Source organism: Phalacrocorax carbo (assembly GCF_963921805.1).
Source record: "Phalacrocorax carbo chromosome W unlocalized genomic scaffold, bPhaCar2.1 SUPER_W_unloc_4, whole genome shotgun sequence".
Taxonomy (NCBI): domain Eukaryota; kingdom Metazoa; phylum Chordata; class Aves; order Suliformes; family Phalacrocoracidae; genus Phalacrocorax; species Phalacrocorax carbo.
Window position 1 is genome coordinate 1,010,165 of NW_026990255.1, and position 21,601 is coordinate 1,031,765.

The 21,601-nt window shown below is 44.2% G+C and overlaps 1 long non-coding RNA gene across 2 annotated transcripts in view; it reads left to right on the plus strand.

The window, feature by feature from the left end:
• Positions 1-710: 710 nt before the first annotated feature.
• LOC135310877 (uncharacterized) overlaps positions 711-21,601 on the plus strand; it is a 55,800-nt gene continuing 34,909 nt past the window's right edge. For both annotated transcript variants that reach the window (XR_010370837.1, XR_010370838.1), the window contains exon 1: positions 711-806. This is a non-coding gene — a long non-coding RNA (uncharacterized LOC135310877). The remainder of the gene's footprint in view (positions 807-21,601) is intronic.

Below are 21,601 nucleotides of genomic sequence, written 5' to 3' on the forward strand. Positions count from 1 at the left end.
TGGCAAATAGTTTCCCAGGCTGAATCTCTTTTCCCTTTTTAATGTATGTTGCAATTTCAGTATCATTGGATTTTCTCCCCATGGCATGTTCTTTAATTAGGAAATAGAACCACACAGTTTATTTTCACTCAACTCTTCCTATCTCTACCATCTCTCTCTTATTGTTTTCTTGCTTAAATGTTGCTGACATTTTCCAAAATCTAGAAGGAAACTATTTCAGTAATACATACTGGATAGGCTATGTCACATAGTCCCTGCAGCTCTGCATCAAAAAGATTGGAAAATAATCACTCTCTGTGTGGCTGTCTCTATATTTGTAATAATTTAGAAAGTGCTTGGGGCTTTGATCCAGGGTTTGGGGTATTTATTTTTTATATATACTAGGAAATCTTGCACTGGAGTTAATACTCCTCTACACAAGAGATCTCTTATTTATGCTGTCTGTCCAACAATAATTGGAAGAAATATTAATATTGAACAGTCAACAGTAATTAAAAGAGAAACTACCAAAGATCAGTCATGAGATGACAGAATGTGTTACCTCTGTCCACATGTGTACATAATGCAATGTCTATCTTCATGCTCTGAATGTCAGTCTGAAGTGGAAAGGGAACAGAATCCTTTTCAAACAAATTACAGTTATATGCCCTGCCTGAGAACAAAAAGAAACCAGGATGCTAGCCCTGCTTTTTTCCTTCTCTGCAGGCTTAATGACAGCAGGCAGAGCCTGCAGGTCTTGCTTGGATATAAACCTTGAAGGATTTGCTGACACAGAGAAATAACCTCAAACAGCTCTTCCACAAGAGGTATTTTGCACTGTTCTGTTCTTACTAGTGCCTCTTTGAATGGCTGTTTTGGACTATTTCTCCAGGTAGAGCAGCTTTTAAATGCCAATTTATTTCCTTTCATCTATTGACCTTAAAAGTATAACAGTATAAGAATTTGTGAAATGCAGTCACAAATATCTGCTGTCCAGAGAGTATATTACCAGGGAATGTAGCATGATATGCTAAGATTTATCTTATGGATCTAAACCTGGTCCCTGAGGAGTCAGCTTTATATCACTTTCATAGCATAGCATAGCTCCTTTCTCTACAAAGAAGCATCAACAGGCCAGTTCATAGAATAAGGCATTTATGAGGATGAGCAAGAGGATCAGAATCTGGTCTTCAGTGAATAATGTTTATTCATTAAAGAATAAAGAATTAAGAGCTGGAAAAATGTACACGGCTTCTGGGCAGGGAGCAATACCAAAAGAGAGGATGCCTCTGGCAGGTATAGCCTCTCGAGAACATCTTGTAGTGGCACCCCTATTTAGGCCCTATGGCTATAGGTATTAATCTATTCCTCTTTAACTGTCTAAAGAGGCATAGCTCATACTGAAAAAAGTATGCCTCAAACAATGAAGAATGATATCTTCTAGGAGAAAATCCTATGTATTCAGAACAAAGCAGGAGAGATGATGACATGGCAAAGATAAATGCAGTGGCCTAATGTTGCTGATGAGGGGGAACAAAAATTCCTTTAAATTCTGACAAAAAGAGACTTGTGCAAAAGTTCATATCAGCATAAGTGAATACAGCCATGTAGAGAACTCAAAGATTTAATATATATAATATATATATAATTGTTTATATTCAGGAACAAATCCACGTTTAAAATATCTAGAGCTCTCCTTACTTAGAGCTCTAAGTAGGCTCTAATACACAAAAAGTGTATTAGCATATTTATCATTGTACTTTAAAATAAGATTGAATACTCATTAAACATGCATAAAAGAATGTAAATTAAATTAAATCCTCACAGGCAATTTTCAAACACAGGACCTCACCACTTCAACCAAAACCTTTTGCCATGGCATTCTGTTGAGATTAAATGTACATGTAAATCGGTGTTTTCCCACTGCCTCTGCAAAAAAGCAATTACATTTTCAGAGCAGTTAGTATTTACTTTTCCTTTTGCTCTTGCTACCACCTTTTCATTCCTACAAATCACAAGATGTAAGTAAGTAGGCTACATTCTTTTTCTTGTCCAGCTATGCATGGCCTTTGCTAACAGTTTCCTTCCAGTACCAGTTCCTGAAAACATTTAATAAAAACCAATATTTTTTTCCCGTTGGTGATTTATAATCAATTCAGAATAGCATGGGTTGTGTCGTGGTTTAGCCCCAGCCAGCAACTAAACACCACGCAGCCACTCGCTCACTCTCCCCAGTGGGATCGGGGAGAGAATCAGAAGGGTAAAAGTGAGAAAAATCACAGGTTGAGATAAAGGCAGTTTAACAGGTAAGGCAAAACAGTAATAATAATAACAGTAGTTATATAATGAAAAGGAAAAAGCAAAAGCTGTGCAAAGAAACAGGGAATTCATTCACTACTTCCCATTGACAGGCAGGTGTTCAGCCATCTCCAGGAAAGCAGGGCTCCATCAAGTGTAACAGTTACTTGGGAAGAGAAATGCCATCACTCCGAATGTCCCCCCCTTCCTTCTTCTTCCCTCAGCTTTATATACTGAGCATGATGTCATATGGTATGGAATATCCCTTTGGTCAGTTGGGTCAGCTGCCTTGTCTGTGCCCCTTTCCCTCCCAGCTTCTTGTGCCCCTGACAGAGCATGGGAAGCTGGAAAAGTCCTTGACTTGTACAGGCACTACTTAGGGACACTTTGCCACTACTTAACAACAACTAAAACATCAATGTGCCATCAGCACTATTCTCATACCAAATCCAAAACACAGCACTATACCAGCTACAGTGAAGAAAATTAACTCTATCCCAGCCAAAACCAGCACAGGTTGATTTAAAGAATCTTGTTGGTTTGTGAGTACTTACCTATGAGTGCCTGTGTTAAGAGGAACAAATTAATCATTATATTTACAATTATTGCTTTTAGAAGCTAAATCTGTCCTGAGACTAGGCCAAATATCTACAAAATAAAATAGGTTGTGTCTTATTTGTCAAATCTATGTTATTATTTATTATGTACATATCTTCATTGATAGATAGAAACATAGACTCATAGAAAGGTTAAGCTGGAAGGGACCTTCAGAGGTCATCTATTCCAAGCCCCCTGCAATGAGCAGGGACATCTGCAACTCGATCAGGTTGCTCAGAGCCCTGTCCAACCTGACCTTAAATGTTTCTAGGGATGGGGCATCTACCACCTCTCTGGGAAACCTGTTCCAGTGCTTCACCATGCTCATAGTAGAAAATTTTTTCCATCCAGTCTAAATCCACCCTCCTTTGGTTTAAAACCATTACTCCTTGTCCTGTCACAACAGGTCTTGCTAAAGAGGTTGCCCCCATCTTTCCGATAGTCACCCTTTAAGTACTGAGAGGATGCAATAAGGCCTCCCTAGAGCCTTCTCTTCTCCAGGCTGAACAACCCCAACTCTCTCAGCCTTTCTTCATAGGAGAGGTGCTCCAGCCCTCAGATCATTTTTGTGGCCCTCCTCTGGACCCGCTCCAACAGGTCCATGTCCTTGTGCTGAGGTTTCCAGAGCTGGACACAGTACTCCGGGTGGGGTCTCACCAGGGCAGAGTAGAGGGGCAGAACCACCTCTCTCGACCTGCTGGCCACGCTTCTTTTAATGCAGTCCAGGATACGGTTGGCCTTCTGGGCTGCAAGCACACATTGTTGGCTCATGTCCAGCTTCTCATCCACCAGTGCCCCCAAGTCCTTCTCTGCAGGGCTGCTCTCAATCTCTTAATTCCCCAGACTGTACTGATACCAGGGGTTGCCCCAACCCAGGTGCAGGACCTTGCACTTGGCCGTGTTGACCCTCATGAGGTTCTCACAGGCCCACCTCTCCAGCTTGTCCAGGTCTCTTTGGATTACATCCCATCCTTCTGGTGTGTCAACTGCACCACTCAGCTTAGGATGCTTAAAAACCAAGTTGAGATTAGATCAGTTTTCTTTTGATTTGAGCCATCACAGCAGTCTTAGAGTCTTGCATAACAAGTGCACCAGGCACAGATTCAACCCCCAACCTTCCCAAAAGTAGGAACCTATCTTAATGAGTCTTCCCCACTATGTTAAATTCACATTGAAACTCTATACCTAGTAAGAGTACTATACTCTATATCTGCTGTGTCCTTCACTAGGAGTTTGGCTGGAGAAAGACTGACTAAAATCTGAGAAATATTTCATAATTTGGGCTAATGTCAGTAAAGAATACTGAAGGAGTAATCCTAGCCCTGTTCTTTAAATGTTTTCCCCATTTCTATGGCTTGAGCAATGAAATAATCATAGTATCAAATATGACAGATAGAAAATTATGTTCCTTTCAATTAGTTTGTAGTTTTATGTCAGAACAAGTTTTGGTTTACCCTCTATAAAATAAGGAATCATAAATGGCCTCCCATTTGATAATGTATAATATTCATTTAGATTGCAACTCTGGCTACAGAAAGATGCAGGAGAAGACAGTGGTAAATGGGTCAGGGAAGGTGGAAAATACTATATTGGTGTTTCTGCTGGAAATAATTACTTTACTGTTGTCACTGAAATCGGGAATAAAACTCCTTAACACCAATGTAGTATTAAGAAGCAGGCATTCTTTATTGCAGTGCCAGGTGCACGGGGGATAATTCCTCCTAGCGTGCATACCGCAAGTTGCAATAGACAAAGCTTATATTGCTCAGTTATATACATATGCATTAGATTTTCCAGAATAGTTGTACATATTTGTTGTGGTTTAGCCCCAGTCAGCAACCAAGCATCACGCAGCTGCTCACTCAGTCCCCCCTGGTGGGATGGGGGAGAGAATCGGAAGAGTAAAAGGGAGGAAACTCATGGTTTGAGATAAAGACAGTTTAATAGGTAAAGCAAAAGCTGTGCACAGAAGCAAAGCAAAACAAGGAATTCATTCACTACTTCCCATGGGCAGGCAGATGTTCAGCCATCCCCAGGAAAGCAGGGCTCCGTCACGCGTAACAGTTACTTGGGAAGACAACCGCCATCACTCCAAACGTCCCCCCCTTTCTTCTTCTTCGCCCAGCTTTATATACTGAGCATGATGTCATATGGTATAGAATATCCCGTTGGTCAGTTGGGGTCAGCTGTCCTGGCTGTGTCCCCCCCAGCTTCTTGCGCACCCAGCAGAGCATGGGGAGCTGAAAAAAGTCCTTGACCAGTGTTAAGTGCTACTTAGCAACAACTATAACATCTCCACATTATCACCACTGTTTCCAGCAAAAATCCAGAACATAGTCCCATACTAGCTACTATGTAGAAATTTAACTCTATCCCAGCTGAAACCAGGACAATATTAATGCTATTTCTTGGAACTAATTATAATACTTGCATCTTAATTACCTGTGCATTTTAAGTCCCTTAGGAGCCCCTGAAGAGGTATCGGGTGGTCCCTAGTGGTTTGTTGAAGGGGTGTTTTTTCTGTCCTTTCCATGAACTCTGAGTCCTTCTTCCACATATGGTCATGAGTTGGCCCATCGAGTAATCTTGTCACAGTGTGTTGCAAGGTGTGTTGGTTTCAATTGGTGTTCTGACTCTTATCTACATGGAGATGTCCTTAGTTCCTTTTGTCTTGGTTTTGACCGGTGCCTGCCCTGCTGCTAGGTTGTTTGCATCCCTCCAGGATGTCCCCCATCACTGCTTTCGGAAGATTATGTCCCTGAGTGCATTCTTGCCTGAGGCCCCTTACAACAGTGTGACACTTCATTATTCATGCTGATGGTTTGGCACAGGAGAACTGTCAAATGTATACATCTGCTCTGAAAAGCTGAGGTAAAACATGAGGTGGCTTACATTTTCCTAATAAATAACTGTACTTCAGTAGAAAACAAAAAAAATATCAGTTTTTAGGAAGAAAATAATCAATGTATTTGCAGCATTACTGTTGGAGAATGTTACTTTATACAGCATGGTAACTCCAAAAGATTGAGGCTGTTAAATAACATGTATATACTGGACAGAGCATCAAAACCATCTGTATCTTCACAGACAATATGATATTACAGTAGATTTGATCTTGGAAATATAGCACTTAAACTCCTTGGTTTGTGAGTACAATGCTTTTTATAAAATTCACAGCAATGCTTATTAAAAGGCATTGAAATTCCTGATTTTATTATTTCTAAGTACTGAGTGAAAAAAAGAAAAAAAGCTGTGCTCTATAGAAAGAGGCTTAAAAGTCAGTAGCAAGCAGACAAATGAAATTAATATTCTGACCATACAGTGAATGTGACTGTTCATTTCAAGATTGGACCACTAAAATGCAAAAATGAGACACAAATTACTTAAAAAAGTCCAATCAGAAAGAAAGATTCAAAGAAGAAGTCTGAAGGTGACAACTCAGATTGAAGTGTTAAAATACTGAGCACTGAAGTGTTTAACCCTTAGTTGTTTACCACAAGTGGCATCCACAGTCCCGGGGTGAGCATGAGGACAATGCACCTCCAAAAAGCTCTGCCAAATCAAGCACAGAAGCTTGCCAAACTCACCAACAAGAAACATTGAGGAGAAGGACAAGTGTTAAGCTTTGTACTTCTGAAGGATTTAGACAACTTTCCCCAATCTGTAAAGTCGTTCTGGTTTTTTAAAGGTTAAGAGGTCTGAAACCTCACTTCAAGGTAGTTGCCTACAGCAGCCTTTCTCCCCAAACCCTGCCAGCAGCTTCCCTTCCCATGCCAGTAACTTGATGAGACAAAAAAGACCAGACTGTTGGTTATCAGTCCAACACCAGATATGTACCAGTTGCATGTATCCCAAGTTTCTCTTCTGACTTCATCAGCTGATTTTGTACCCACTGAGGGAGGACTTTCCTCCTCCTTCTAAGAACTATTTTATCCTTCACTGGTAGAAAGGTGGAGTGGTCTACCAGCACGGCCTGTGTATAATCCTCCACGCCTTAGAATCCTTGAGCAGTCTATAGCTAGAGAAGGCTGTGGAGGCACACCAGAGAATAAAGATGACTATTTCCTGAGGGATAACATGTCTGTTACGTTATCTGACTGGCGGGAAGGGGAAGAAACCATGCTGGCCAGCATACAAGAACCCTTATGCAGGTCTCCTATAGGTACTTTTACAATTCAGCATAGGATAATATCCTTGTTCAACATACTGGGAGTGGCCAGCATGTATTTGCCAAGGACAAATCATGCTTGACCAAACTGATTGTCATCTCTGTAGAAATGACCGGCTCTGTGGATGAAGGGAGAGCAGTGGATGTTGTTTACCTTGACTTTAGTAAGGCTTTTGGTATGGCTTTCCACAGTACATTTATAGCAAAATTGAGGATGACCTTTGGATTTAAGTAAGCTGTAAGTGGCTGTAGAACTGGCTGGTAAGTAGGGTTTTACCATTGCAGTGGTTTACAATTGAAAGTATAACAGATAGTTACAAGCAGCATTTCTCAGGGGCTGATGTGGGGGCCAACATTCTTTAGCATCTTCATCAAGGACAGGAACGATGGGAATGACCTGCACCCTCTGCAAGTTCATAGATGACACTAAACTGAGAGAGTGCTTAATACCCAAGGGGAAGTGGCTACAGCTGAATTTAGCTGCAGTCTTCCACTATCTGAAGAATCATTATAGAAAAGACAGAGCTGGACCCTTTTGGATATGTACAACAAAATTACAAGAGTTATGACAAGTGAAATTGCAGTTGTATGTAAGGGGAAAAAATCTTCACAATGAGGGTGGTTAAGCACTGGACCAGGTTGCTCAGGGAGGCTGTGGGATGTCCATCCTTGTAGAGTTTCTAAACTGGAATGGACAAGGTCCTAAGCAAAATGGTCTACCTGTTAAGTTGGACTTGCTTGGAGCAGGAGGTTGGACTAGATGGTCTACAGAAGTCTCTTCCACCCTAAATTTTTCTAAGACTTGGTTTATGCATTCTTCAGACCTGCATGCATGACAGAGGCTTATGGGAAGGCACAGCTGAATCTTTTTCCTGAATCAGGATATTTCCTAGAATAAAGTTTGCTTTTTACCAATTTGCATTAAGAAAAAAAAAGAAGGAATTTTCACTTTGAAAAGTTCAGGTAGCTTTCAAATAATCTGAGATCCCTCTACAAGAATAAAGATTATTTTCTCACATAAAGGGAATCCACATACTTGAAATTCACATACTTGGAAATACATTCATTTCTGGATGGGCAACAGGAGAAAGACATCTCTAGACTTGCCCTATAAATTTGCTGTATAAAAATAAATAAATGAAAATTAGTGCATTGTTCTGACACCTTAGACTTCACCAAAGTATTTATACAGACTAGAAAAAATTTGTCATGTAGTTCATGACATTATTTTGTTAATGGAACCTGGCATAGTGCAGAAAAGTTTTACTTTCCCACCCATGAATCTAAGACAGATTTGCATTTAAACACCAGAAAGATAACATTAACATCTACTATTTGAAAGTACTTCAACAAGCCCTGCAAAAGCTCATGTTAAGAAACTTGCTCACCAGTATTGTTACCGAAAAACGCGGTAAAATCAGAAACAACTCTTTAACACTAATTTAGTATTAAAGAGCAGGCATTCTTTATTCACGGCGCCGGATGCACGGGGGATCGCTCCTCCTAACGTGCATGCCTTACACACCTTTCCCATGTGATTTATATAGACCAAAAATATACATATTCATACATATTCATTATTGTCCTTTCTACTGATTGGTACAAACTTGCTCGTTCCACATGTAGATTACTGCGCAAACTCAGTTGTCCTCTTCTATTGTTCTCTTTTGAGTAGGTGGTATTACTTGGGTCGGTGGTCCGTGAGTCGGTGGTCGCGATCTCCCCCTGCCAGAATTACCTTTTACCCTTTTGGCTCTCAGTCTCGGCAAACCTGGCCAGTTTTCTCAGTCCACTGCACGAAACTACATTTTGTCATCCTCTTCTGACAGAAGCACATTGTCTATTGTTTCTTTCACATTAATGATTACCTAGGGACTAAAATACAGATCAAAGAATACACTGATTGGTATACTCCATGTCCTTAGACTTAATGTCCAATTGGAAAGGGCTGTACAAGGAGTATAGCAACATCCATGGTTGGTTAATTCTATCGCTCTGGTTACATTTCCCCCCTTTGGAAGTTTTGAAATAATCATCTTTTCAATACTTCCATCTTAGATCTACAATATTCCACTATATCAGTTTAGTGTTTGGTTCATCTTCTTAAATTGTTCATTTGATTGTGGTTTCTAGGGCGTATGCAGATCTCATTTTATACATAAAATTTTATTAATTTGTTGAACTACATCTGCAAAAAAATGTGGTCCTCTATCAGAGGACATTCCCATTGGCACTCTAAATCTTGGTATTATTTCTTTCAGTAATATTTTAACTATTTCTTTAGCTTTGTTGGTGCAGCAAGAGTAAGATTTTGGTCATCTAGAAAATTTGTCAATCAGCACTAACAAATACTTATATCTATTTTGTCTGGGTAACTTTGTTAATAATCTTCGAGAGAATTTTTTTGGTTTGTTTTGTTGTTCTTAAAGGTGGGTGGGTTTTTTGTTGTTGTTCAGGGGATTATTTCTAGGACAGATTAGACAGTTATTATGGATTTAATTATTCTTGTCATGCCTACACACGCTACAGATGTTTTTAAACTCAAAACTATAGTATCTACACCCCAATGTGTTTGCTCATGCTTTTCTTTTGCAAGTTCTCTCATAACTTGTGGGGTTATTATTACTTGTTTTTCTGGTGTTATCTACCATCTTTCTGTATTTTGTGATGCTTCCAATTGTTCTGCTAATCGCTTATCCCATTTATTATATCTCGGTTTTAACTCTGGAATTTTTATCTATTTTATTGGTACTAGTGCAAGGATACCTTGTTCTGCAGTCCTCTTTGAAGCTTTATCTGCCAATCATTTATTTATATTTACAGCCATCTGACCGAATTGATGAGCTTTGCAATGCCTTACCACCACTTCTTTCGGTTTCTGCACATCTTCCAGAAGTTGGAAAATTTCTTTTTTACGTTTTATTGATGATTCTTGGGCTGATAGCAGTCCTTTTTTCTTCAAAATAGCTCCATGATTATGGATTACACCAAATGCATATTTGGAATCAGTCTAAATATTTACCTTTTGTCCTTTGCCATTCACAGAGCTTGCTTCAATGCTACCAATACTGCTTTCTGTGCTGAGGTGTCTGCAGGCAGCGTCTCTGATTCCATTACCTTGGTGGAGGTAACGACAGCATATCCGGCCATTCGCTTCTCTTCTTGCACAAAGCTTCTTCTATCTGTAAACAATCCCAGATCAGGATTTTCCAGAGGTTTATGTCTCGGGTTCGGTCTGCTGGAATAGACTTGTTCAATAGTTAGCAGGCGATCATGTTTTAAATTGTCTGTAAGATTTTCTGTTGTTAAAAACATAGCAGGATTCACTATAGCAGTAGTCTTCAATTCCACGTCATCTTGTTTTAACAACTTGATATTTCAACATTCTGCTAGGAGATAGCTAATGACCCCCCTTTTGTTCTAAAACAGTCACTGTCATGTGTGGGACATATACTGTAATCTTTTGTCTCATTGTTAACTTTCAGGCTTCTTGGATCAGTAATACTGTTGCTGCCACTGCCCGTAAACATCTAGGCTATTCTTTATTCACATTATCAAGTTGTTTGGAGAAGTAACCCACAGGTCTCTTCTAGGTTCCCAGTCGCTGTGTTAGCACTCCAAGGGCTAAATGTTGTCTTTCATGGACAAACAACTCAAAAGGTTTAGTTAAATCAGATAGGCCTAATGCAGGGGCCGTCATCGAGGCTCTTTTAGTTCTTTGAATGCTGTTTGGCATTCAGGCGTCCAGGTTAAATATTTATCTTTTGATTCTTTTAATGCCTCATATAATGGTTTTACATACAGTCTATAGTTCAGAATCCAGAGCTGACACCATTTAATTATTTTCAGAAAAGCTCTCAGTTCCTTTGGGCTGTTAGGTTCGTGAATTTGATAAATAATTTCTTTCCTTTCTTTTTTTTTTTTTTAATTGTCTTTGTCTTTGAGATATTTCAAATCCTAAATAAATCTCTGCTTCTTTTCTTATTTGGGTTTTGTTTCTGGAAACTCTGTTATCTTCCTTGGCCCAGAAAATTAAAAAATTGCAAAACATTTTTCTTTACTTTCTGCTGCTATCAGAATGTCATCCACATACTGTAATAATATGCCTCTCTCTTGGTTCTGGTGTGTTTTTTTTTCTATATCTCTAATTTTTTTTGCCAGCTGAGTCTCAAATATCATAGGACTATTTTTAAATCTTTGTGGAAGTACAGTCCTTGTTAGCTGTGTCTTTCGTTCTGTGGTGGGGCTTTTCCATTCAAAAGCAAATATGCTTTGACTTTTTATGTCCAGAGATATGCAAAAGAAGGCATCTTTTAAATCTAGTACAGGAAACCATTTATGCTCCTCTTTTAAAGAGGTCAGTAAAGTGTATGGATTAGCTACTACTGGATGTATATCTTGGACTATCTGATTTATAGCCTATAAATCTTGAACTAGTTAATATTCTTTGCCTCTAGATTTCTTTACTGGTAATATAAGAGTATTATATTCTGATTCAAAAGCTCATATTTTAAAAAATTTTATAATTAACTTCTCTAATTCTTTTCGAGCCTCTCACTTAATAGGGTATTGTTTTTGTCTTACCGGCTTGGCTCCAGGTTTTAACGTTACTTTTAATGGCTCTGCCAATTTAGATCGCTCCGGAGCTCCGCTTGCTCAAACCAAAGGAATGACTACATTTTCCACTTCTTCGGGAATCTGTTCTTCCCTGGAGGAATCCTGTAACATAAACATTCTCGCCTTTCTGGCTTTTGATTCTGTTATTAGTAATTTAATCTTTTTATCTTTAAAAGTTATTTGGGCATCTAATTTACTTAATAGGTCTTGTCATAACAGAGGCAGTGGACATTCAGGCATATACAGAAATTGGTGAGTTGCCCATTGCTTCTCCAGTTTAAACTTTAATGGCTCTAAGAAAGGCTGATTTTTCTTTACCCTGTCGCACTAACAACATCTACTGATTTATGACTAAATTCCTCTTTACATGTATTCAATACCAAATAAGTGGCTCCTGTATCTACCAAAAATTCTATTTCTTCATTCCCTAGCTTCAGTGTAACCAGGTGTTCAGCTAGGGTTGATTCCCCTGGTGCCCTTCATGTCAAGCTACTTAAGCATTTTACTCAAATTTCTAGATTCAGGTTCTTCTAGTTTCTGAAGTTGTTTTTTTTTTTCAATATCTGGGGCTGATTGTCCCATGAATATAGAGGCCAATTGAATTGCTTTTTCTGGGTCCAAATTAGTATATTTTCTGACAGTCACCTTCAGTCTTTCTATAGAGGCTGAAGGGGACTCATTTAATTTGTCTTATTCCATAAATGTTGACCAATTTATTGCTTTTGGCATTGCATGTCTTACTCCAAATAAAATCTATCTCTGATATCTAGTCAACATTCCCCTGGGTCCTGGCTGATTAGGGGCCCACTCGGGATTTGTAGATGGAAAACTTTTATTCATTGTTCTCTGTAAATTCCCATTAGCATGTGCTCCCTGCATCTGCCTTCTGGCTGTACTCAATACTATTTTCTTGTCAGTTTCAGCAAGCAAAGTATCCAGTATCACAAGTAGAACAACACTTTTTCAAGTTCTCACCACATTTTCCTCTTTTCAGAAACATTGCCATAGAATCTTGTGGACATATCTCACACTATTTCTGCCACTCTGGATGATTCCACAGTGTAAAGAATAAATCAACATATGCCACTTCTTCCCATTTACCTTCCTTTTTTACAAAACAACATTAATTGCAAGATGGTATTATATTGCAATGTCTCATTTTCTGGCCATTTTTCCCCACCTTCCAATTGATACATTGGCCACCAATGATTGCAATATTCAAGTAATGGTTTCTGAGTTAGTGGGTCACCACCCCTGATGTCTTTCCAATGCTTCAAAATACATCCCAAAGGTGTTCTTTGAGGGACAGGTTTCTTACTCGGAAATGTTCCCATCTCTCAATTGGCTAGTAGTTGTGACTGTGCACTATCACAAGTACTAGTCAGAGGGACTCCAACCCCTGTTAGAGCTCCCTCCGGGATTCCAATCTCACTGGAAATCCCTGGGATTCCACTCTCACTGGAAATCCCCCAGTGGGATCTCTAACCCTCCGTTAGATATCCCTGGAGATTTCAACCCCCTGTTGAAGACTCCCCTACCCTTGGGCCCTGCTCCACAGGCGTTCGCCTAGCAGAGACTTACCAACCGAGGTACCTCTTGGCCCCAACCCTGCGTAGCTTTCGCCACGCCTTGGGCAGGCCTGTGGGACTCCAAACCACTATCCTATCCTATCCTATGTGGGAAGCTAACCCCACGTGTTTTTCTACTTAAGTTTCTTCTTAAAAGAATGCCTTGTTTGCCTCAATCCAGGGGATCTTGCTCAGAATTCTCCGGTCCGGGGATCGGAAGCTCTCCCCGACAATTCCTCGGTGCCGGCTGGATGTCCCACGATCCCACGGCTCCGTCGAGATTCAAAAGCAGGGTCCCATCTGGGTCGCTAAAACTGTTACCAAAAAACATGGTAAAATCAGAAACAACTCTTTAACACCAATTTAGTATTAAAGAGCAGGCATTCTTTATTCACGGCGCCGGATGCACGGGGGATCGCTCCTCCTAACGTGCATGCCTTACACACCATTCTCATCCAATTTATAGATCAAAAATTTACTTATTCATACATATTCATTATTGTCCTTTCTACTGATTGGTACAAACTTGCTCGTTCCACATGTAGATTACTGCGCAAACTCAGTTGTCCTCTTCTATTGTTCTCTTTTGAGTAGGTGGTATTACTTGGGTCGGTGGTCCGTGAGTCGGTGGTCGCGATCTCCCCCTGCCAGAATTGCCTTTTACCCTTTTGGCTCTCAGTCCCAGCAATCCTGGCCAGTTTTCTCAGTCCACTGCACGAAACTACATTTTGTCATCCTCTTCTGACAGAAGCACATTGTCTATTGTTTCGTTCACTGTAGGGGGATAGACAGGGATTGGCGACCGGAAGATCACGGGCTGTGACGGAAAGATAGACTCCTCCCCATAGGAGTGGCAGGAACAGGAAGCGCAAGAGCTATATAAGCGTGTGACGCAGTTAAATAAACGGACATTTTGTATCCATCATATTGATGTCTGTGCATCACTGTCCCCAGGGTGGGTAGAGCCCTGTGTCCCGGAGATATGCGGCCCAAGATAAGTTCTCCCATAGAGGCGTACAGCAACAAGTGGTGACCCCGACGTGATCAGCGGGACGACATGGCAAGTTCGCCGGGGGGAAAAGATAGCTTGGGGCACGCAGGGGTGGGACGGGGAGCCGCAGGACAGCGGGCGCGCCATGGAATCAGTCGTAAAGGTACTGAAGGGATTGGGGAAGGAATATGGAACTTCGATTTCGAAGGCGCCTACCTCAAAGGGTATCCAATAGATGATTACGCAGGGGCTCATACGGAGTCCCGCAGACATATTTAATAAAGATAATTCTCACCCAATTAAAGAGGAGTTAGCCGAAAGGGCTATGATGGGAAAACCCCAGTACATACAGCTCTGGGGAAAGATACACCGATTGCTATTGAAAGCTCGGGATGATCAGGAGACGTGGCGGCAGGCGCGGCTGTGCCTGCACGGTGCTATAGGCGACAGTAGCCTGGAAATGGACCCAGGATGGGCAGTGGGGACGCAGACAGGGGCAAGCATCGCGGGGGATGGGGAAGAAGCGGAGAGTTCGGACGGAGTAGCCTGGCCAACTACTCAGTCCGAGTCTCCTAAAGAGGTGGATCGGGAAGCGGCGGTGTTCCCTGTTGAGCCAGCAGGACCTTTGGAATGCCCCCCTGCATACCCCTGGGACGATTTGGCACAGGCGCGGGTACCTGCGCGCGGGGAGGGGGACGTGGCGGCGGGCGCAGCGGGAGTGACGGAGCGGAAGGAGAAAGATGATCAGCGCCGGCAGCAGCGCCGGCAGCGGCACCGCCCTCTGCCCGACCCTCGAGACTGGCTCCCGGGGCAACCCTTGAGATGGGAGTCGGACGAGGAGGAGGATTGGGGTGCCTGGAGGGGAGGACAGGATGGATATAGATCAACCTCGAGTAGCAGCGAATCAGAAGTTGGGGGAGAAACCGATGTCCACATGTGGGAAGATGGGGCAGATTGCCTGCAGCGCGCAAAAAAGAGGCATAAGGCAGCAGGGACTCGGAGGACCAATCAGAAGGAGGGAAGAGAGAGATTGCCAAAAGGGGAGGTCCGGAGCGCAGCAGCTCCGGAGGGGTCCGCGGAGGAAGTGCTGCGGCAGCTGCAGCAGGCTATGCGCGCACTAGGGGAAGTGACTCGGAGGCAGACAGGACTCTTAACGAAGGGTGCGCCCCAGCGACAGTCAGTCGAGTTACCTAACTGGCGGCTGATAGCCAGAGATTGTAGCCTAGATGGAGTAAGGATAGAGATGCCCGGGATATTCCCTGTCCGGATAGCTCCTGGAGGAGGGGCAGGGAGCTGCAAGTGGTGATGGAGAGTTCCCGTAGAGCGTATAGCGAAGTGGGCAGGTATAAAAAAAAAGGAAGCGGAACCTTGGCAAAAGATACAGCAAGGACTAGCAGAGCCATTTACAACGTTTTGTGACAGGTTGCAGAAGGCTATCATAGAATCAGAATTGCCACCAGCAGCCAAGGAGGCAGTACTTATGGATTGCCTCCGAAGTCAAGCAAATCCGCAGACACAAGATGATGTCCTCCACACCCTGGCGGCAGGGGCATCATTGGGTCAAACCATCAGGCATGTCTTGCGCCAGGAGGCACTGAATCAGCATGGTGGTGTGGGAGCGCACATCTGCCAGAACCCTGACTGTGGAAGCGAAGAAAGGGTGACAGTGCAAGTGGCCGGGGCAGGGCCGAGATGTCACTTGTGTGGACAGCTAGGGCACTTTAAAGCTGGGTGCCCGCTAGGGGAAAGGGGAGGACGTAATGGAGGAGGAGCGCGCCCAGTAGGGAGGTGCTGGGTGTGTGGGAAGCCAGGACACTTGGCAAGAGATTGTCCAGCCACAAAGCCGGGAAACGGCCAAAGGAGGGCGAAGCGAGGGGGATTCGCGCCTCCTGTGAGTCAAATGGCCCCCATCATGGTGCCAGTACCAGGAGCTTGGCCCACCGTAGCGGGCCAAGGGGGAGTGCACCTTCAGGCAGGGGAGCAGAACCAGCAAGACTTGCAGGTTACAGCCCCCGCATGGCCTTGGTCATAGGCTGTGACAAGAGACCCATGGCGGCGGTGATGATTACCCCGCAAGAGCCGAGTTGCCCGGCACGGATATGCCTGGGAATGTTAGTGGATACCAGGGCGGATGTCACAGTGATGCCACTCGAATGGTGGCCACCAACTTGGCCCCTCGCCATGGGAAAATGTATCATAGGGGTGTGAGGAGAACAACAGACGAGGACTAGTACTTGCCCTGTGAAACTTGAAGTCATGGACGAGGACACAGGGAAGCTCCTCACGGCCGTAGTGACCATACTAGTAGCAGATGGGGTAGCAAGCCCCTTGTTGGGGTGGGACGCCCTTGCCCAGATGGGGATCGGGTTGAAAAATTTAGCATAATGGCCACTGCCTCAGAGGGGCTTCGTCAGCACAAGTTGGTGTGGAAAACCGAACAGCCCGTCTGGGTGGAGCAGTGGCCCCTGACAACAGAGGAAATAGAGGCTGTAAGAGCTATAGTAAAACGAGAGCATGAAGCAGGGCACCTAGAGCCCTTGATGAGCCCCTGGAACACCCCTATATTTGCTATAAAAAAGAAAGATAAAAACCAATGGAGGATGCTGCATGACCTTAGAGCAGTAAATCAGCAAATGGAGGACATGGGGCCTCTCCAACCCGGCCTGCCAGATCTGAGTGCTGTCCCAAAAGGATGGCGAGTCATTGTTTTAGATATCAAAGACTGCTTCTTCAGCATTCCGCTACATCCAGATGATAGAAAGAGATTTGCCTTTACTCTGCCCGCGGTGAACCGCGCAGAACCAGGTAGTAGATGGCAGTGGACAGTACTTCCGCAGGGGATGAAAAATTCTCCAGCGATCTGCCAGAGGTATGTGGCTTCTGCATTGCAGCAAGTAAGGCAGCAGTATCAGGAGAGAATCTACATGATCCACTACATGGACGACGTCCTCATAGCTGCGCCCACCGAGGCGTTATTTGAACAAGTCTTTTCAGACACCCAAAGGGGCCTTGAGGGACAGGGCCTCAAGGTAGCTGAGGCAAAGGTACAGCGAGGACCAGTGTGTGGATTTCTGGGTGCTAGAATAGAAGGGGATTGCATACAAGCTCAGCCCATTAAACTTACACCTAAGGTTTAAAATTTACACGATGTACAGAAGCTGGTAGGAGCACTGCAGTGGTTGCAGACGTTCGTGCGCATCACCGGTGAGGAGATGCAACCTTTCTATGCGTTGCTGAAAGGGACCGACCCATGTGAGCCCAGGAGTTTAGACGCTGAGGCAGTCCAGCAGTTGCAGATGATAGAATGTCGAATGCAAAAGGAAGGAGTATGGCGGTGGGACCCTCAGGAGGAATTAATTGCAGGTTGGATTCTGACCGCCGGTGGAGGATTAGGATTGCTATATCAAATACGGGTGGGGGAAGAAAAACCACTGCGATGGGTATATCAGAAGGTTCCCAAGGATGCATTCTCCACAAAAGTCAAGGTAGCCGGGGGAATGATTTGGCGTCTGCGACGGGAAAGCAAGGGAATCTTTGGGAAGGAGCCAGATAAGCTGACAGTGCTGTGGAATGGGGAGAAATGGTGGAAGGTGGTAGAGAGTGAAGAGGACATACAATTGGTGGTATACTCGTACCCAGGAAAAATCGTCACAGGCACGATACAGAGGTGGGCCAAGACAGCCAAAGTGGTGGATTTAAGTGTGGATAGTAGAGTTTTGGATACCCCTCACCCAGGACCAACATATTTCACAGACGCTTCCTCGAAGACGAACAGAGCGGCGGTAGTGTGGAAAGAAGAGAATAGTTGGATGCGCCAGACGTACGAGGAGCGGGATAAAAGTGTGCAGTGGCTAGAAGCGAAAGCGCTAGAGATGGCCCTGCGAAAGGATATAGATCGGCATATAAATGTGTGCACGGACTCTTTATACATGTATAAATTAGTCACGTCCATGAAACGAGAGGGTGTACCACACACGGAAATTGCCTTGATGCTAGAAGTTGCTTTATCGCAGTGAGGTGCAACTGTGACAGTAATTCACATTCGCAGTCATCAGACGAGGTCTGGACCACTGATTGAGGGGAATCACATGGCTGATGAGGCAGCCGCGGGAGTCTGGACATTGACGGAGGCGAAGAAACTGCATGAACAACTGCACCTGGGTCCAGACCTTGTCTGATCCAGAGTCAGTATGTTTACACAGATGGGCACAGTGGGTGTCATCACCACTGCCCATTCCAAGCAGCCTGAGTGTAAGCCAACTCCATATACAAGTCATGTAGCTATGCCATACCCAAGCTGTCCTTTTTCAGGGTGTATTTGGGATGACAGCTATGAGGACAAGAAGTGCTTAATTCTGACCAGCTTGGAGCACAAGGAGAATGAGCTCAGGCCTGTCTGTTTCTGCCTGTGGAGACATTTTCTGAAAGGTCAGGTCTCTGGGCTTTATTGTGCTTTTCATTTAGGTTAATGGCTCACTGATCTTAGTGGCGTCAGATCAGGCCATATCACCACTTTGTCCTGTTACCCAGGTGTGTGACCCAACAGTCTATGTCCCCTACTTTGCCAATGCCAGCAGGCACTGCATCTTGGTCCAACAATTATCTCTGTATTTTCTGTCTGCACAGAGTGCCTGTCCTGAGTCATTCTGCAAGTTCACTGTCCTGAATTCTTTTAAGTCCACCCACCAGACATGCTCTTTTCACAATACCTTAATCATAGAATGGTTTGGGTTGGAAGAGACCTTAACTAGACTCATCTAGTTCCAAGCCCCGTGCCATGGGCAGGGACACCTTCCACTAGACCAGGTTACTCAAATCCTCATCCAAACTGGCCTTGAACACTTCCAGGGAGGGGACATCCACAACATCTCTGGGCAACCTGTTTCAGTGCCTCACCACCCTCATAATAAAGAATTACTTCCTTATATCTAATATAAATCTACCCTCTTTCAGTTTAAAGCCATTATCCCTTGTCCTATCACTACATGCCCTTGTAAAAAGTCCCTCTCCAGCTTTCATAGAATCATTGAATGTCCTGAGTTGGAAGGCACCCGCAAGGATCATCAAGTCCAACTCCTGTCCCTGCACAGGACAACCCCAAAATTCACATCATATCTCTGAGGGCATTGTCCGAGTGCTTCTTGAATAGTGTCAGCCTTGGTGCTGTGACTACGTCCCTGGGGAGCCTGTTCCAGTGCTCCACCACCCTCTGGGTGAAGAACCTTTTCCTAATATCCAACCTAAACCTACCCCGGCACATCTTCCTGCCATTCCCTCGGGTCCTATCATTGGTCACCAGAGAGAACAGATCAGCACCTGCCCCTCCTCCTCCCCTTGTGAGGAAGCTGTAGACTGCAATGAGGTCTCCCCTCAGTCTCCTCTTCTCCAGGCTGAACAAACCAAGTGAATTTAGCTGCTCCTCATACGGTTTCTCCTCTAAACCCTTCACCAACTTTGTGGCCCTCCTCTGGACACTCTCTAGTAGGTTTATATCCTTAATATACTGTGGCACTCAAAACTGCAGACAGTGCTCAAGGTGAGGCCACACCAATGCAGAGTAGGACAATCACCTCCATCGCTTGGCTAGCAATACAGTGCTTGATTGTGCTGGTTTTGGCTGAGAAGGGGTTAATTCTCTTCACTGTGGTGCCTGTGCTGATCAGGGACCTTTCCAGCTTCCCACGCTCTGCCGCATCGGTGGGAGGCTGGGAGGGGCGGGGCCACGGCTGGGGCAGCTGACCCTGACTGGCCAATGGGATGTTCATTCCATACCATGTGACACTATGACCAGTATATTAAGGGGGGCAGTTGCGGCTCGGGGAGGCGTGGCATTGGGTCGGCGGGCAGTGAGCGGCTGCGTTGCATGCAGTTTGTTTCTGTGGTTCATCCCCCTCCCCCCTTCCCCCCCCCCCCCCCCCCCAGGTTTTGCACCGCTCGTCATTTTCCTTTCCATTGCATTTTTGTTGTTTTATTTTTTTATTTTAATTATTAAACTGTTCTTATCTCAACCCATGAGCGTTACCCTTCTGATTCTCTCCCCCATCCCACCGGTGGGGGAGTGAGCGAGCGACTGTGTGAGGCTGAGTTGTCGGCTAAACCACGACATTGATGCACCCCAGGACTCGGTTGGCCCTCTTGGCTGCCAGGGCACACTGTTGGCTCATGTTCAACTTGCCAGCTTTCTTGTAGGTACCCTTCAGGTACTGGAAGGCTTCTATAAGGTCTCCCCAGAACCTTTTCTTCAGGCTGAACAACCCAAACTGCCTCAGCCTGTCTTCATAGGAGAGGCATTCCAGCCCTATGATCATCTTTGCGGCCCTCCTCTGGACCCACTCCAACAGGTCCATGTCCTTCTTATGTTGGGGGCCCCAGAGCTGAACACAGTACTCCAAGTGGGGTCTCACGAGAGCAGAGCAAAGGGGTAGAATCACCTCCCTCAACCTGCTGGTCACGCTTCTTTTGATGTGGCCCAGGATATGATTGTCTTCCTGGGCTGCAAGCACACATTGCCGGGTCATGTTGAGCTTCTCATCAACCAAAAACCCCAAGTCCTTCTCCTCAGGGCTGCTCTCAATCCATTCTCTACCCAGCCCATATTTGTGCTGTAATTGCCCCAACCCATGTGCAGGACCTTGCACTTAGCCTTGGTTAACCTCATGATGTTCACACGGGCCCACTTCTTGAGCTTGTCCAGGTCTCTCTGGATGGCATCCCTTCCCTCCAGTGTGTCAACTGCACCACACAGGTTGGTGTCATTGGCAAACTTGCTGAGGGTGCACTTGATCCTGTAACCAGGGTGATGGAATTAACCAACCATGGATGTTGCTATACTCCTTGTACAGCCCTATCCAACTGGGCATTAAGTCTGGGGACATGGAGTATACAAATCAGTGTATTCTTTGATCTGTATTTTAGTCTCTAGGTAATCATTAATGTGAACGAAACAATAGACAATATGCTTCTGTCAGAAGAGGATGACAAAATGTGGTTTCGTGCAGTGGACTGAGAAAACTGGCCAGGACTGCCAAGATTAAGAACCAAGTAGGTAAAAGGTAATTCCATCAGGGGGAGTTCGCGACCACCGACTCACGGACCACCGACCCAAGTAATAACACCTACTAAAAAGAGAACTATGGGAAAGTACAACTGAGTCTGTGCAATAATTTACATATGGAACGAGCAAGTTTGTGCCAATCACCAAAGAGAATAATATTGAATATGTATGGATAAGATGAATATGTATATTTTTGGTCTATATAAATCACATGGGAAAGGTGTGTAAGGTATGCACGTTAGGAGGGGCAATCCCTCGTGCATCCAGTGCTGTGACTAAAGAATGCCTGCCTTTTAACACTACATTGGTAGTGTTATGGAATGTATTGA